Here is a 15,723-nt window from a genome sequence, read left to right as displayed (position 1 = left end):
TTTTTAATTTAAGATTCTTTAATTAAAACCTTTAAGGAATGACCAATCTATCTTCTGTATTATATACTAAGTCAATTAAAATGAATTGTGTGATAAGAAAAGGAGATTTATTACTTGTAATCCATTAATTTTACTGCACATTTTATTATGGGTATATATGGATATACTAATTAACAAAGAAATAATCAGTAGGCAATAACAGAAATACAATTCCTAAGATTTTACCCAGCTCACTGTTAATTCTGGATATGACAGTGTCATTGTTTCCAATCCAGTTCTGGAGCATAGCAAGAGTCTTAATGGGAACACATAGTTTCCAATGAACAAATGTCTTTTAGGGAAAATATGTGTCTATGAACATAAATGTACACCATGAGGAGGAGTATTCTTATGAAAATCCAATGAGTAACCTGAAGACAAAAGAGCCATGAGAGTTGTAATTAGACAAAAATAAGTTCAACAAAGAGGTCTTCAAAACATTTTCTAGGTAAACAGTGTCTAGGTTGGGAGTAGTCCTTATAGTGTTGATAAGTAGAGCAATTGTAGATTGTAGGAGTTGCTTTGGATAGTTTTAACTCAAAAGTTTCTGGAAATTCATTAGGTTTCTGGCCATAATAACAAAGTCATGGTGACATGAAAACTTGAAAATTACTACTAGGATGATAAATACTCTCTAGTAGGTGGGAGCTGTCACAGAAAGCATCACCTTATTATAGCATAAGTTTTGAAACTATGTACTAGAAAATGGACAAAAAGCTTATTGGATATACTCCACCATTTTAAACAATTTCTACTTTAACTCAATAAATGAAAAGTGAAGAAGATACATGATATTTTCTTTTCCAAACTTGAATGCATACATTAGATATTTTAATTTTTAAATATTAATTTTAGCTACATATATGCATTGGTACTCTATGTTAGGGATTAGGTATACATGTGAGTGCAGTTGCATGTGTGTGCCAGTGGGAAGTGTCAGACCTCCCAGAGTTAGAGTTAGTTGTAGGTGACTGTGAGCATCATAATGTTGGTTTTCAGAGTCAACCTTCAGTCTCTATAAGGGCAGTAAGTGTTCTTAAGTGCTGAAAAAATATCTCTGTAGCCCTGCATATTGTTTATATAAAATGGCCCATCTCAATATATGTGACGAGTTCTCAAATAGCTATAAAATTCACATTTTAAAACTTTTATTGGGATGTATTTGTTGTGTAAACAAATTTAATGGGTTTCATTATATTTTTGTTCAGATAGATATACTTTACCCATATTCACTCCCTATTGCCCTCTTATATCTCCCTGCCTCCACTTGAAAGTCCCTTTTCTCTTCCCAAATAGCCCCCTTCCATTTTCATATCATTTTATATATATACACACATATATACACAGACATGTATATATATATACACACACGTGTGTGTATACATACACACATATAAACACACATATATACATTACACATATATACATACACACATATTTATACATATTTATAAATATGATTTTATGAATACATATGATTTACTTTTTTTTTACTATTTTTCAACGTGTCTTTCAGACAATATTGTTGCATTTGAATTCCAAAATCAAAATCGTTGGAACTTAAGGCTGCTGATCCAGAATCTTTTTTGGCCAAACGTTTCACAATATTTAGTTGAACACACAATAAACTATCTCGAACGTTGCAGATCCCTGTAAGCATTAAGGCATCGGGAGAGCAGCATCAAGCTGTCAGTCTTAGTTACTTGTGCTGGATTTAAACACCAGAGGATCAAACCTGAAGGGTTTCAGACAGACACAGAGGACATAGTAGCCTCGTGTTTAGTTATTTTATCGAATTATATTTTTATTATAATTGTTTCTTCTTGCTCTCCTATACTTCAAGAATCTATTCAGATAAATGTTTGTGGGATAAACAAAGCTGACAAACACAAATGGTGCTATCTTTTGACGTTAAGGTAATTATAGAGCATTCTGTGATAAAAATAGACAATAGTACAAAAGTAATATGATTAAATAAGACAATTTAAAGCTGTACTTCACCTAGCCTTTAATATTTTACTCTTTTTCTTTGTTACTTCAGAGCTATGAATTTCAAGATTTATTTGTAACTCTTCTCTATATTTTCTGCTGTACATAGTATTTGTGGGCTATGGCAACCAATCCCCTTGGGCTTGCTTTTACTTTAATTTGCATAAACACGGGCAGCATATGAATATTCAGTGAGTGGCTTTGCATTAAGTAAGTGCCCTTAATCAGCTTTTCTGTTCAGTTTTATTGGTTGCATGCACAGTCAGTTATTTCATCCAGAAAATCTGAAAGCCCTACAAACTAACCAGGTAAGGATTGTAATTCCTTGATGCATTTAATGAAAGAACATTATCATTTGATTACGTAGGTTCTGGAGAATGCTAAAAGCATGGTGGTCCCCCCTCCATCGTGTGTGTGTGTGTGTGTGTGTGTGTGTGTGTGTGTGTGTATTTTTTTCCTTCCCTGGTGGTCAGGTGGATGCATGATTCTCTAATTTGCATAAACATCAGTCTATGAATAATTCATCAGGGTTATTTTAAACACTAGGTTTCTACTTTAGATGGCACTAGGATACTCTGTTTGATTGGCTGGATGCTGTTTTCATCACCAGCAGAATTCCTATAACATGAAAGCACCTAAAAAAGCTGAGTTAAATATACAGTATTTGTTTTTTGAAAAATGCCCGTTATCTTCTCAAAGCAAATTGTACCATTACCCCTCCTCTTCCATTAGAGCTTCAAGCTTTTCATGATAAATATATTACAAGCCGAAATGTGGCTGTTTATAGACTTAACCGGAGTCTGTGATTTCTGGAGAATGGGGTAGCAGCTGTAGTCTTCTGAACATGCATAAACATGAGCAACATGTAAATAAGAAACTGTCACATGTATGCATATGGAGCTCTGAACAGCTCCATTGCTAGGATCCATCTATTTTCTTTATCAAAATCTCCTCTTTGAATGATAACTTTGAGACTGTTTCATCAATTTAAAAATGTCACAAGCAATTATGGTAAAAGATATGCATATAATGAGCATATATGGCCTGACAAATTATTTCTTGTTGAATATGTTATTTATAGTTTCTTCGAAGCCCACCTAGAGATTTTAAAAATTGCTATTTTTTTCTTTTTTTGCAATACAATGGCTACATAAGAAGTATTAATCAAGAATGGCCAGGATAATTAATTTAGGTATTAAGGTGTAATTCACTCCCATAATTTACTCAAAATAAGTCATGCCTCTCTGTATGCTTGTGGAGATATGAAATATAGGATCAAGCAATTCTTTGTTAGTCAAGTGAATATTTGCTGTTTGCTTTTCTCATGTCAGACTCCTCACTTGCAAAGATTCTCACTGCAAATGTTTGAGACTCTGAAATATTGTCGATATTATAGTATTGCAGAAAATTGCTAGTGGAATTTAATTTTTAGCATATTCTAGTTTTGTTTTTTTACTCTACAGTGTAAGGTAGGTCAAATTAACATTTTGAACTGTCTATTAAGAAATGTGTGATCATCGTGGGTAATCAACTATGAAATAGTCTACAGTCACCATACTGTCTACAGATTGCAGGTACAAAAGTATCGAAGGCATCTTTAGGAATGAATAAACTGAAATAACTGTTGAGTTTTAATGTTCTTCATGAACTTTTAATTATTTATTTGCAAAGGTGTGAGTTGTAGATGGTTCTGGATGTAGAGACAGATCGGCTTCCTCTGTATTTAATGACACAACTGACATACTTCCTATTTTTTCTGTTTGAATTTTTTGGAGTTAAGTGAGGGTATGTTTTTATTTTCACTTTTTCTTCTCTTAAGTTTTGCTAGATTTATGTTATTAGTATTTATAAAACAATAAAATATGTGAACGTATTTTCATTTCATTTTGTTACCTGTTGTTGAAATAATTAACAAAAACACAAATAAGGAATTCAAAGACAAGTTGTTTAACACGAGAAGAAATGACAAATTTCTCTAAGAATTTCATGTGATCATATCAGTATTTATGTGCTACATGTAATTATGAGTGGTAATTTAAATCTCACATTTGCAATGTGCTATGTTTAATTAAAGTTTTCAGGATTCAGTAAGGATGCTATTTAATTATCAACCATTAAATGTTTACAACTGTAATAAACATCACAGAATCTTTATCATATACTAGACAGAAACTGTAGATTTGGAATCATTCAAGCAAAGACCATTGTTTAAACAATATCCTCTTATTTAATACCTTTCATATAACTGAATAAATATAGCCAATGGTTTTTTCTTTTCATTTGGTTTAAAATAGTCCAAATTACTTTCAAAACCAAAATGAGGAAACTATAATTTCACAAGACAGACCTATCTGTCCGTAGATAGAACTTTATTTATAATTCTATTTTAGGTATACAAAATTTTAAAAATAGAAATAAATCATTTTATCCAACTGTTTTTGATTGAATAGTCATGGAATGTATAGTTTAATGTGATGCATTGAGCTCTTTTATCTATTTCTGTTTATAGTTATTCATGGCAATTACTGAAATTTCTTAAAAAAATATATGTAAATGACGTAAAAAATAAAGATCTAGTGAGTTGTCATTAAATTTATCTTTTGTTTTGGTAAAAGATTCTTTCTAGTCATGAGTTATCTTGCCAACCCTCACTTTGTTCATTAGTATTTGTTTAACTTTTGGGTAGAAATTATTATGCAAGAAAAATTAATCCACAAAGCATTGCATTTCTAAAGTGGAAAATAATTTGCAATTTTCTTATTTAATTTTTTGTCAAAATATAGTTGGTGACTAAAATTTAATATGTAATGTAATCTAACTATAAACTAACCCTTGTTTTTTATCTTTTGGTTATATTTTTAATAATAAAGAGCTTAGTAATTATGGTTGTGCACTTATTGATAAATCCACTAATAATTAAAGAAAATTGCAAATAGTGCCTTTGTTTTGAGTAAAAACTGAATCAGTGTTCATGAAGTGTAGCCTTATACTCTAGGTGTGCATGTTCATATCACATGGTTCCTTGAACAAATCCAGGTGTCTGTGGAACACACTAGTGTTCTCAGTGACAAAAGACTATCCCACACAATTTTAACTCGCCTGGTATTGCAAGTGATTGACTTGAACACTTCGATGCACATATGTCCACCCAGTGCCCTCTGTCATTTATCACACAAGAACCCAATTCTTCACATGGCAAATATACTTGAAACTTTGTTTTAGTTTTCCTATATTATATTTACATTGAGAGGAATAAATTGCCTGGCTTTGCCAGCTTATGAATGGATTGGCTAGTTATGTTCATTACCATAGAGAAACACAAGGAAGAAGAAAGAAGGGTCTTATTTTGACCTTTTTTTTCCCTGATTGGAGTTTTACTTTGATTGACCAGCTCTGCTGGGTTAGATTTATGTACTCATTTTATTCATGGAATGAAATTCTATAAAACTATTGGGTAACTTAAATTTTCTTTTGTATTTAGATAATCTATAGTTTTTTTCTAGAAAACTATTTTTATTTATATTTTAAGGTAGCAACAAATGATGCTATTGTGATTTCTTACAACTAAAAATAATATACTTGATACACTCTTTTGTCAAGTATTTTGTATATTTGTCATTACATTTTATCATCATCATCATCATCATCATCATCATCATCATCATCATCACTATTGCTTTTAGTGTTTGGGGAAGCATTTTGTGTTGCCAGTCTTTTCAAAGGATCAGTTTGGGATTTTACACAGTATTTATACCATTTATTTATTCTTTTGTTTTGAAATTTTTTGTTTTTAAAACTATATTGCATCCAATGTCCTTAGAGGACACTTTTGAAGTCTTTTATGCCTAAAGCACTATTCTTCTATGAAAAGTGATTCTATTGCAGACATCAAGAAAATGCCCACAAAACATAAAATGAAATGGAACGTTAAATGCTAAACATTGATTTATTTATGTAGGAGCTCTCCTTTGTGTAAGGATTTACATCTCTAACATGTCCCATTGTTACAAGTAGACTGCAGACTTGGGATACAGTTTTACCTGCCAATTCCTAATGACAAAGTGATTTTTCAAGGAAAGGTCTTTTTTGTTTGTTTGTTTGGTTTGGTTTTTTATGAAATTTCAATAATGTGGTGAGAGCTTCTGGAAACAATTTGTCCTAAGTATTAGCTGCATGATATGGATGACCTAGAAAATATTGATTAAAAGTTCACATAACACATGAAATTATCTTACTCCAATTAAAAACACTGGAGGAGGCCTGCACTCTCTCTCCATACATATAAATTTATATGTGCTTATATACACATATAAGCATATATCATTTGTTATATGTAATAAATTTATTTAATTAATAAGCATTATTATATAACATATAGTAGACTTTTACTTAGCTTATATTATGCTTAATAAATATATTCAATAAAATATGGGTAGAGAAAGAGGGAAGGAGAGAGAGAGTGAGAGAGAGAGTGAGAGAGAGAGAGAAAGAAAGAGAGAGAGAGAGAGAGAGAGAGAGAGAGAGAGAGAGAAGAGAGAGAGAGAGAGAGAGAGAGAGAGAAGAAACCTAGCACTGAGGAACAAGATTGACACCTCCATCTGGTTGTGATCTTACTGTTCTTTTGTCTGTCCTTCCTTCTTTTCTTCCTTAATACTTGATTTTTGCTTCCTTAATACTTGATTTTACATGAGCCACTCATGTTAAAATTATCTCAAAGTCAGACAGAACTAATGGAAAATTATGTCAGGATTATAGCTCATTGTTTGAGAATAGTTTTAGTGAAATGAGATTCCTGCTACATTTTAAAATCAAGCTGAGTGAAAGTGTTGGTTAATAAGTGGATGCTCACAGTGTCACAGGGTTCCCAGCTGTATGAAGAGGAGGGCTTTCTTCCTCCTTCCTTACTGGCTTGCATTTGCTGGAGGAAGAGTGCTCATGTGTGCAGTTCTCCTAGCCTGCTAACTGGGATGATCTAACGAAACATGCCACTGACACTACGCAATAGAACTACTAGAGATTAATGCAAATATTTTTAAAGCTGGAATGTTTTGAAGAATGAATTTTATTAAAATCATTGTTGAGAGGAACATAATAACATTGACTGACATCTGTAGCATTAGATTTTCAGCTATAGGCCCTTTACACTTTTGATTCACAGCATACTGACTTGCATACTAATAAAGTTTCTGGCTCATTTATTTAACATAATTTTTCAAAGAAGAAAGTAATTATTAAAATGGTAGTATGTGGGATCCATGTTCTAAGATATAAAAAATAATTATATGCAAATCATACACATTGAAAATAGTTTTTCTGTCCCTGGTTATTTTTATTCCAATGTGATCAATTTCACATTTTCATTTTAGCGTGGCTTCAAGAGTAATTTTCTACTTACTCCAAAGTCTGTAAATTGTTTAGTTCAATATCCAGTTCCCAGATACTTGTGTCAAAATATGTCTGAGCTTGCGCCTATATTTTCACATGAAATTAGACCATTAAGCTGAACTTCAAATAACCAGTCTTATGATTCTTTTTCTCTGAGACTATCCAAATTCCTTTGCCACCAATTTTGAAGTCTTCTGGTCACAGTGAGAAAAATTTTGCCTACCAACAGACTACTTTAATAAGTCTTATAATATACCCCAGAGATGATTTGATTTCACTAGGAAAGAGAATATTGTCTCCATAATGGTTGCTTCTTGATATTTTTGAGGCAACAAATTATATTTCAGAGGTAGTAATATCAAGATTTTTGAGGGGCTTTACTTATAATTAACTTATAATACATTTGTGCAACCTGATAGCAATTTTATCTTACAGTAGATTTGAGTTACATGATAGAAGAGCCTGCAATAGACTCAAATCACAGACTAGGTCTTAGAAGAATATAAATATTTCTTCTGAAAAAGTTATATTTTATTTATAAAATACAGTATTATATTACCAGTATTTATATTTCATAAATCAAACACCTAATGTCATTTATCTTTTTGTTCTTTCTGTGAGATATGAATCATAATAACTTACTGTAAGTACTGAGGCTCACAGGAGCCAATCTATTAGGGGATGGTCAAGATAAAAAAAATTAGTTTGTTTAGCAATATTTATGTGTCAAAATTTTTAAACTGTATTTCTCTGTATTATCAAAGACAAAGCAGAATTTTAGGCCTTGATATGCATTTTCTTTTTACTCTCCAATGGAAATGCTAATCTTTGTTTATTGAATCCTAATTTCATTGAGATGAATTGTAATATTGCAAACAACAGATTTAGGTATGAATAAATAGTAAGAAATAATAGGTGACAATTCTTTTTAATATAAAAATGCCCAGGGAGTAGGGTGAAACAGAACTAAAGAAGACAAGAGAAGACTAATCGTGATTAGTCTTCCACAAGAGATTTGGGTTCTAAAAATAAGTAAAATTTTAAATCAAAATGGCTTAAGAACCTTAGGTTAAGACCCACACATATAGAAGTACTATAAGAAAATGGTATGCCTAGAGGTACTGGCTCATAATCCTAGTACTTGGGAGGCTGAAGCAGGGTGATAACAGGTTGGTGGCTGTCTGAACTACATAGTGAAAAATTTATTTCAAGAAATCAGGGCATGGGTTACAGATACCACTCCAGGGAACAAATATGTGATGGAGGAAAAGGAAAAATAGAAAAATGGAGCTGTACTTGCACTAAGAGAGGTAAACCTGGATGGAGATGGACAGTGTTGAGGACCAGGCTGATGTGAGTCTACTACCTGCAGCCACGTTCCAGCTGTACTACCTACAAGGACCACATCCGGTTCTCAGTTCCTATTTCAGCTGGGGTCTGTGTTGGTTCATGCTACTACCAAAGATTACAGCTTGAAGCCATGTTTATGTCTGTGGGCTGTGTTGCCTTTTGGGGCCTGCAGAGCCACCTGAGTCTCAAAGTAATGTCCTCTTCTATTTGGGCTTTTCTGGGCCCATGGTCCTACTGCAGCCAGGGACCATGTTAGTGATTTGTTCTACTTTCAGAAACAATGAGGAAGCACATAATCTCGACTTTCATTGACTGTAAAGAATAAGAAAATTATATTTTCAGGGATATTCAGGATTGCATAGTTGAAAAAGAGGGACCTAAAAGGCTTCTCTGATAACCCCTACCTCCATCTCCTCCTCCACCCCATTCCCAAATCCCCAAAAAGTAGCATCCTAAACAGGAAACACTCAACGAGAACTCTTAAAAAGTGTGAAAGAATGCTGAAGTTATGTCTCCACAAAAGATGGCTTCAGGTGGCATACAGGAGGGGAGTAACACAGTTCTCTTTAAGAGGCAGGTCACAAAAAGTTTGACAATCTTCCAGAGAGTATATAAATAAGACAAATTGGACTTGTTTTCTTCCTCCTCTTCTTCATTTAATTTTTAATTTTTTGGGGGATAGGTTGGGAGAGCATACATTGAAGAATTGGAAAATGTGTGCGATCAGGATACATGATGTGAAATTCCTAAGGGATCAATTAAAATATTATGTTGAAAAATAAAGAAATCCAAGAACAAAACAGTTTTCAAAACCACTTGTGTAAATGTTATAAACCCATATTCAACAAGCACAGAGATGCTCACTAGTACTCACCGTTCAAGCAAGGAACATCTAAGACACTATGAGTATTACCTTGCACCCACTGAAGAGCAGAAGGCCAGAAAGTTGGCTTAGTTTTTTATGATCAATCATAATCCCCATAATATTGTAAATGGTAGGATTGATCCTAGATTTTTAAAAGGTTGTTATCAATGATGGTATTGCCATGACCTTTTTCTCAGCATGCTTGTCATTGATACAGGTAAAGGCTGTTGATTTGTGTGAGTTCATTTTGGATCCTGCCACTTTGCTGATAGTGTGGATTAGTTCTAGAAGTTTCCTGGTGCAAAGTTTTGGATTTCATGTATAATATCATATCATCTTTAAATAGGGATAATGTTTGTAGAGGTGTGTATATTGTAAAAAATCATTTCAAGAAAAAGTCACTAATTTGTGGTTTGGGGAGACACAGGAGTATTTGGATGGAGATTGAGATGGAAAGTGTGTAAATACAGTATACATGTATGAAACTCTCAAATATTTTAAAGTTAAAAATCCAAAAACAATAGCTGTCATAATATGCAGAGAGACAATAGACAATATGGTCCTTTTCTTCATACTCATGATATCTCTGAACTGATAAGTGACACTCATGTAAATGTAAATGTTGCTTTCATTTCCTCTGAGGAAGGGCTGAGGAAGGGTTGAGCCATATCCAAGCAGTCTGAATACACGGTTTGGGTTGAGCCTAGATTGTTTCCTTCTTTGTACTAACTATCCCTAAGACTAGGCCTGGAAGCTTCTAGCCTCCATACAATCTAAACTCCTATAATCCTGGACCTTGATGACGTCAGCTTTCATTCTCTGCTAACCTAGGCCTAGAATGGTTCAGACTTCAAGCTTTACTGCTTAATAAAAATCACTCTTTCCAGTTCTTTCTGAACTCTGGATGTCTGGAGAGCTGATCTGGCTCTAACTCCTCTTCAAACTGACTGATTCAATCCAGCTTCCCTTTCTTGTCTGCTCTTATGAAAGCTGGATGTGTCCTATCTACGAATCACTTTGCCAAATCTTTCTCTGATTCATTACTTTGTCTGCCCTTCAATTAGAAATCATTGTTTGGTATTAAAGGTGTGTAGTGAGAGCCTGCCTGTATTCCAGCCAGAGGAAATAAAGGTGTGTGGAGTATGTATTCTAGTCATATCTTACATTGGATGTGATTCCTTGCCACAGCCATCAAATTAGTAGAATAAAATTCTATCATGCTCAACAATATTCTACCCTTTGTTTAAACTAAAAACAAAATACTACAAAGGCCGCTGGAACATGACTCAGAGTGGATGAGTTTCTATAGTGACAGTTCCTTCTACATGCCATCCTTCTCTTCTCTCATATAAAGTGCTGGTCCCCATATCAGCTGTTGTCTACTAGAAAGTTAGTGGTTTAAGAGCTACAGCCTTCCTAATTCTTCCTTTCTGTCACAACTCAGAAAATAACCATTACTGGTAATTAAAAATTTTCATTCACATTACATTTTAAACTCCCCTGACCACACACATATTTTTTGTGATCTTAAGAACAGATTAGATAAAATGACCTGAAATGCTTTGACTTGCTCATGTTGCTCTAGACACATGGTACAATTAACACTGCACATTAGTGAAGTTGAACTGTTCTGACATAATACCAATATTTTAGATGAATCATTTCATTTAACTCTCACAATCCCATGGAGGTGTGTGTATGTGTGCTCACACACATTTGCATGATTACATACAAACAAGCACATGTATAAAAAATATCATCAGCTTATTCAAGGCCCCACAGCTAGTAAGTTGGATTTGTCTAATTTCAAATTTCATACATGTCATGTGGACACCTCATGCTAATATTGATCATGTAATGTTAATGCAATTATGTTATGTAGCCCAGGCTGTCCTGGAATTTCCTGTGATCCTTTTTAATTAGCCTCCTAAGTAAGAAGATTTCAGACCTAAGCCACCAGGCCTATATGAGTGCCATTATCTCAAAAGCAGAATTATACTGGGACTATTCAATTTGCATTTTTTGTTTTTGTTTTTGTTTTCAAGCAGGGTTTCTCTGTGTAGCTCTGGCTGTCCTGGAACTCACCCTGTAGACCAGTCTGGCCTCGAACTCAGATATCCGTCTGCCTCTGCCACCCAAGTTCTGGGATAAAAGGCATGAGCCACCACCGCCCACCTCAATTTGCATTTTTAAAACAATGAAATGAGAATAGACAGTTGGGTTCTTATATAATAATTACTAGGCAATTGTTCCATATTTCTTGTTTGTTTTCTGCCCAAAACTTGAAATAAAATTATGTGATTCCTGTGAAAATCATGATGTCCAGAATTCTGAACTATGAACTTGAATTCACTTCTAGTTAAAATAGTCCATATGTGAAATGCAAATCAAAACAACCCCGAGGTTCTACCTCACAACAGTCAGAATGGCTAGGATAAAAACTCAGGTGACAGCAGAAGCTGGAGAGGTTGAGGAGAAAGAGGAACACTCCTTCATTGCTGGTGGGACTGCAAGCCAGTACAACCACTCTGGAAATCAGTTTGGCAGTTCCTCCAGAAATTGGACATAGTACTACCTGAGAACCCAGCTATACCACTCCTGGGCATATACCCAGAAGATGCTCCAACATGCAATAAGGACACATGCTCCATTATGTTCATAGCAGCCTTATTTATAAGAGCCAGAAACTGGAAACAATCCAGATGTTCCACAACAGAGGAATGGATGTGGAAAATGAGGTACATCTACACAATGGAGTATTACTCAGCTATTAAAAACAATGAATTTATGAAATTCTTATGGAACTGAATAGATCTGGAGAATATCATCCTGACTGAGGTAACCCATTCACAAAAGAACACACATGGTATGCATTCTCTGATAAGTGAATATTAGCCCAGAAGATCAGAATACACAAAGTACAACCCACAAACCACAAGAAACTCAAGAAGAAGGAAGACCAAAGTGTGGATACTTCATTCCTTCTTAAAAGGGGGAACAAAATACCCATGGAAGGAATTGTAGAGACTAACTATGGAGTAGAGACTGAAGGAAGGACAATCCAGAGACCACTCCACCTGGGAATCCTTCCCATATTCAATCATCAAATCTAGACACTATTGTGGATGCCAGCAAGTGTTGGCTGAGAGGAGCCTGATATAGCTGTCTACTGAGAGGTTCTGACAGTACCCGACTAATACAGAAGTAGAGGCTCACAGCCATCCATTGGACTGAGCACAAGGTCCCCAATGAAGGAGTTAGAGAAAGGACCAAAGGAGCTGAAGGGTTTGCAACCCCTTAGGACGAACAACAATATGAACTAACTAGTACCCTCAGAGCTCCCAGGGACTCAACCACCAACCAAGGAGTATGCATGGTGGGACTGATTGTTCTGGCAGCATGTGTATAGTAGAGGATTGCAAAGTCGATCATTAATGGGAGGAGTGGCCCTTGGCCCTGTGAAGGTTCTGTGCCCCAGTGTAGGGGAATGCCAGGGCCAATAAGTGGGAGAGGGTGGGGTGGCAAGCATGAGGAGAGGGAGGCAAAGGGGTTTGTTCTTGGTTTTTTGTTTGTTTGCTTGTTTTTTTGTTTTTTGGTTTTTGTTTTTGTTTTGTTTTGTTTTGTTTTTTTTTTGGAGGGGAAACTGGGAAAGGAGAAATCATATGACATGTAAATAATGAGAATATCTAATAAAAAAGGCTGCTATGAATATAATGAGGCATGTGTCCTTATTATATGTTGGAGCATTTTCTGGGTATATGCCCAGGTGTGGTATAGTAGAGTCCTCAGGTAGTACTATGTCCAATTTCTGGAAGAACTGCCACACTGCCAGCTTGCAATCCCACCAGCAATGGATCATGACACCAAGCACTGATCTATTAATTTGTTTGGTACTGAATAAATTATTGGAATCTAAGCATTATGACATGTGATGGGGGATATAACAGTGATGGAAATGAATATAATTTATTTTTTCATAGATGTCCCACTTTATATTTTCATTTTTGGTAGTTTGTGAACATTTGTGTTATAAACTCAGTTTTCTCTCATACCTTTTTCCTTAAAAAAGGAAGCTTAGTGGTATTGGGTGTCAAAGCACTGAGACGAAAACTACTTCCTAGCTTCCCTCTGACGTCAAGTTATGATGTAAGATACAGACAGCAGGGGGTGAACTGAGTTTTCTAGGAAAGTCCTTTAGATACAGGGCACATTCTTCTGCTCTAACTCCTTCCTCTCTACTGCCCAGAGCATGTGCCTGATCAGTAAAGCTGAAGCAGCCATTCAGAAATCATGAGATCACTTGACGTTCAAAACTACATTCTGAAATTTTGCTGCCGAAATATGAAAGGAGTTTGGTTCTCTGGTAATATTTCAGTGACTTCATTAGGTTAAGAAACTTAAGCTTTGACTCTTACTTAATCTTGTCTGCATGATAATTAAAAACACTGCTCATCTTATTGTGTCTATTATTTGTAATTTATCAATGTTTTCATAATTTTAACAGGTTTATATATGTAAAGAAAATATATAACTTTTAATACAAATGTAAATATATAGACATACTATATTCAAACCCATTCTTGCTTCTTTTCAGCTAAATTATCCATGTGTCCCTAGTATATTAGTTTTACAAAGATCTCTATTGGAGAAGTGTTTTCAGATATATATTTAAAATCATACCTAAAAACTCTACTGCTAAAGAGAACACTTGGATATCTCAAAGAATGTGGAGAAATCAAGCTGGTGTCTCCCTAGAGAATTCACCAATAGTGACTAACAATCATAGTACTCCTATTCACCACTACAAGGGCAGTCATCAACCCAACTGCAAAACTAGTGAGGTACCCATTAAATATGCTGGAGCAATAATGGAATAGATGATGTGGCATAACTGATCTTTGATCACATTTATTCCACTCCTTGAAATAAAACCCATACTTGATACTGCTAGGGTGGCCAAGAACCTGAGGCTGGATAGGCCATGGGCTTAGGGGAAAATCAAATTCTATCAGACTTCTAAATAGAACACAGCAATACCATAACTCTTAATAATATTCTGGCTGTACCAATAAATCAGTGTTTTACTCAGCAAAGAGTCTTCTTGCAGTAGTTTGGAGCTAACACAGAGACTTACAACTGATCAGTGTACAGAGAATGATTTTGTAGAAATCAGTTCTAAATGAGATGTCTTCACCAAAGCTCTTCCCTCAGGGCTCAGGAAGCTATGCTGAGAAGAAGATAGAAATATTATAAGAGCTAGAGGGGGAAGAAGACACTAAGAAGCAGTACTTTCCAGAAATAACAGGACTGACTGATGCACACATGAACTCACACAGATTATGGCTTCATGCATGGTAACTGTACAGGTTCAAGTCAGATGGGATCACAGTTAAGGGTGGGGGAAGTGGACACACGCTCCTATCCCTAATCAAGAAGCTACCTGAAAATTGTAATCTACTTAGAAAGAAAAAATAGTTATATACAGATGTTTCATTGGTCTATTAACCACACTTTAGGGTAGGTTATATGCTTAGAGGTATATAGGTAACCCAAAAGAGAATATTCAATAAAAAAAATAAAGAAAGCAGGCTGAGCAAGGCAAAGGGAGCTAGCCAGTAAAGAAGCAGAGAACTATCTACCATGGTCTACGCCTCCGTTCCTCCCAGGGCTCCTGCCCTTGTATCTCATAGTGGGCTGCAATTAAAACATGCAGGTCAAATAAACCCTTTCCTCCTCGAGTTGCTTTTGAGGTGGTTTGAATGAGAAATTCCCCATAGGCTAATCTATTTAATGTTTACTTTCCACTTGGTGGGATTGTTTGGTAAGGATTAGGAGATATGGCCTTGTTGGAAAAATTGCACCTTTGTTGGAGGAGGTCTGTCGCTGGCAGTGGTTTTTGAGATTTCAAAAGCCCACCTCCTTTTTGTTTTGTTTTGTTTTTGTTTTTCTAGCTTTGATGGGGACAAAGTCGACTCTGTCTGTCCTGGAACTCAGTATGTAGATAAAGCTGGCCTGTCAGGTGCCAGGATTAATGGCATGAGGCACCAATCCCAGCTGTTTATACCATTTAGGTTATTTACTCTCTCTCTCTCTCT

The 15,723-nt window shown here is 35.1% G+C and overlaps 1 long non-coding RNA gene across 1 annotated transcript in view; it reads left to right on the top strand.

The window, feature by feature from the left end:
* Window positions 1-2,226: 2,226 nt before the first annotated feature.
* LOC116083585 overlaps window positions 2,227-15,723 on the top strand; it is a 22,242-nt gene continuing 8,745 nt past the window's right edge. The window contains exon 1 of the long non-coding RNA XR_004115782.1: window positions 2,227-2,336. This is a non-coding gene — a long non-coding RNA (uncharacterized LOC116083585). The remainder of the gene's footprint in view (window positions 2,337-15,723) is intronic.

The sequence above is a fragment of the Mastomys coucha genome, unplaced genomic scaffold (genome assembly GCF_008632895.1).
Source record: "Mastomys coucha isolate ucsf_1 unplaced genomic scaffold, UCSF_Mcou_1 pScaffold8, whole genome shotgun sequence".
In the NCBI taxonomy this organism is placed as follows: Eukaryota; Metazoa; Chordata; class Mammalia; order Rodentia; family Muridae; genus Mastomys; species Mastomys coucha.
Note: the sequence above shows the minus strand (reverse complement) of the source record. Positions and strands in the feature narration are given on the sequence as shown.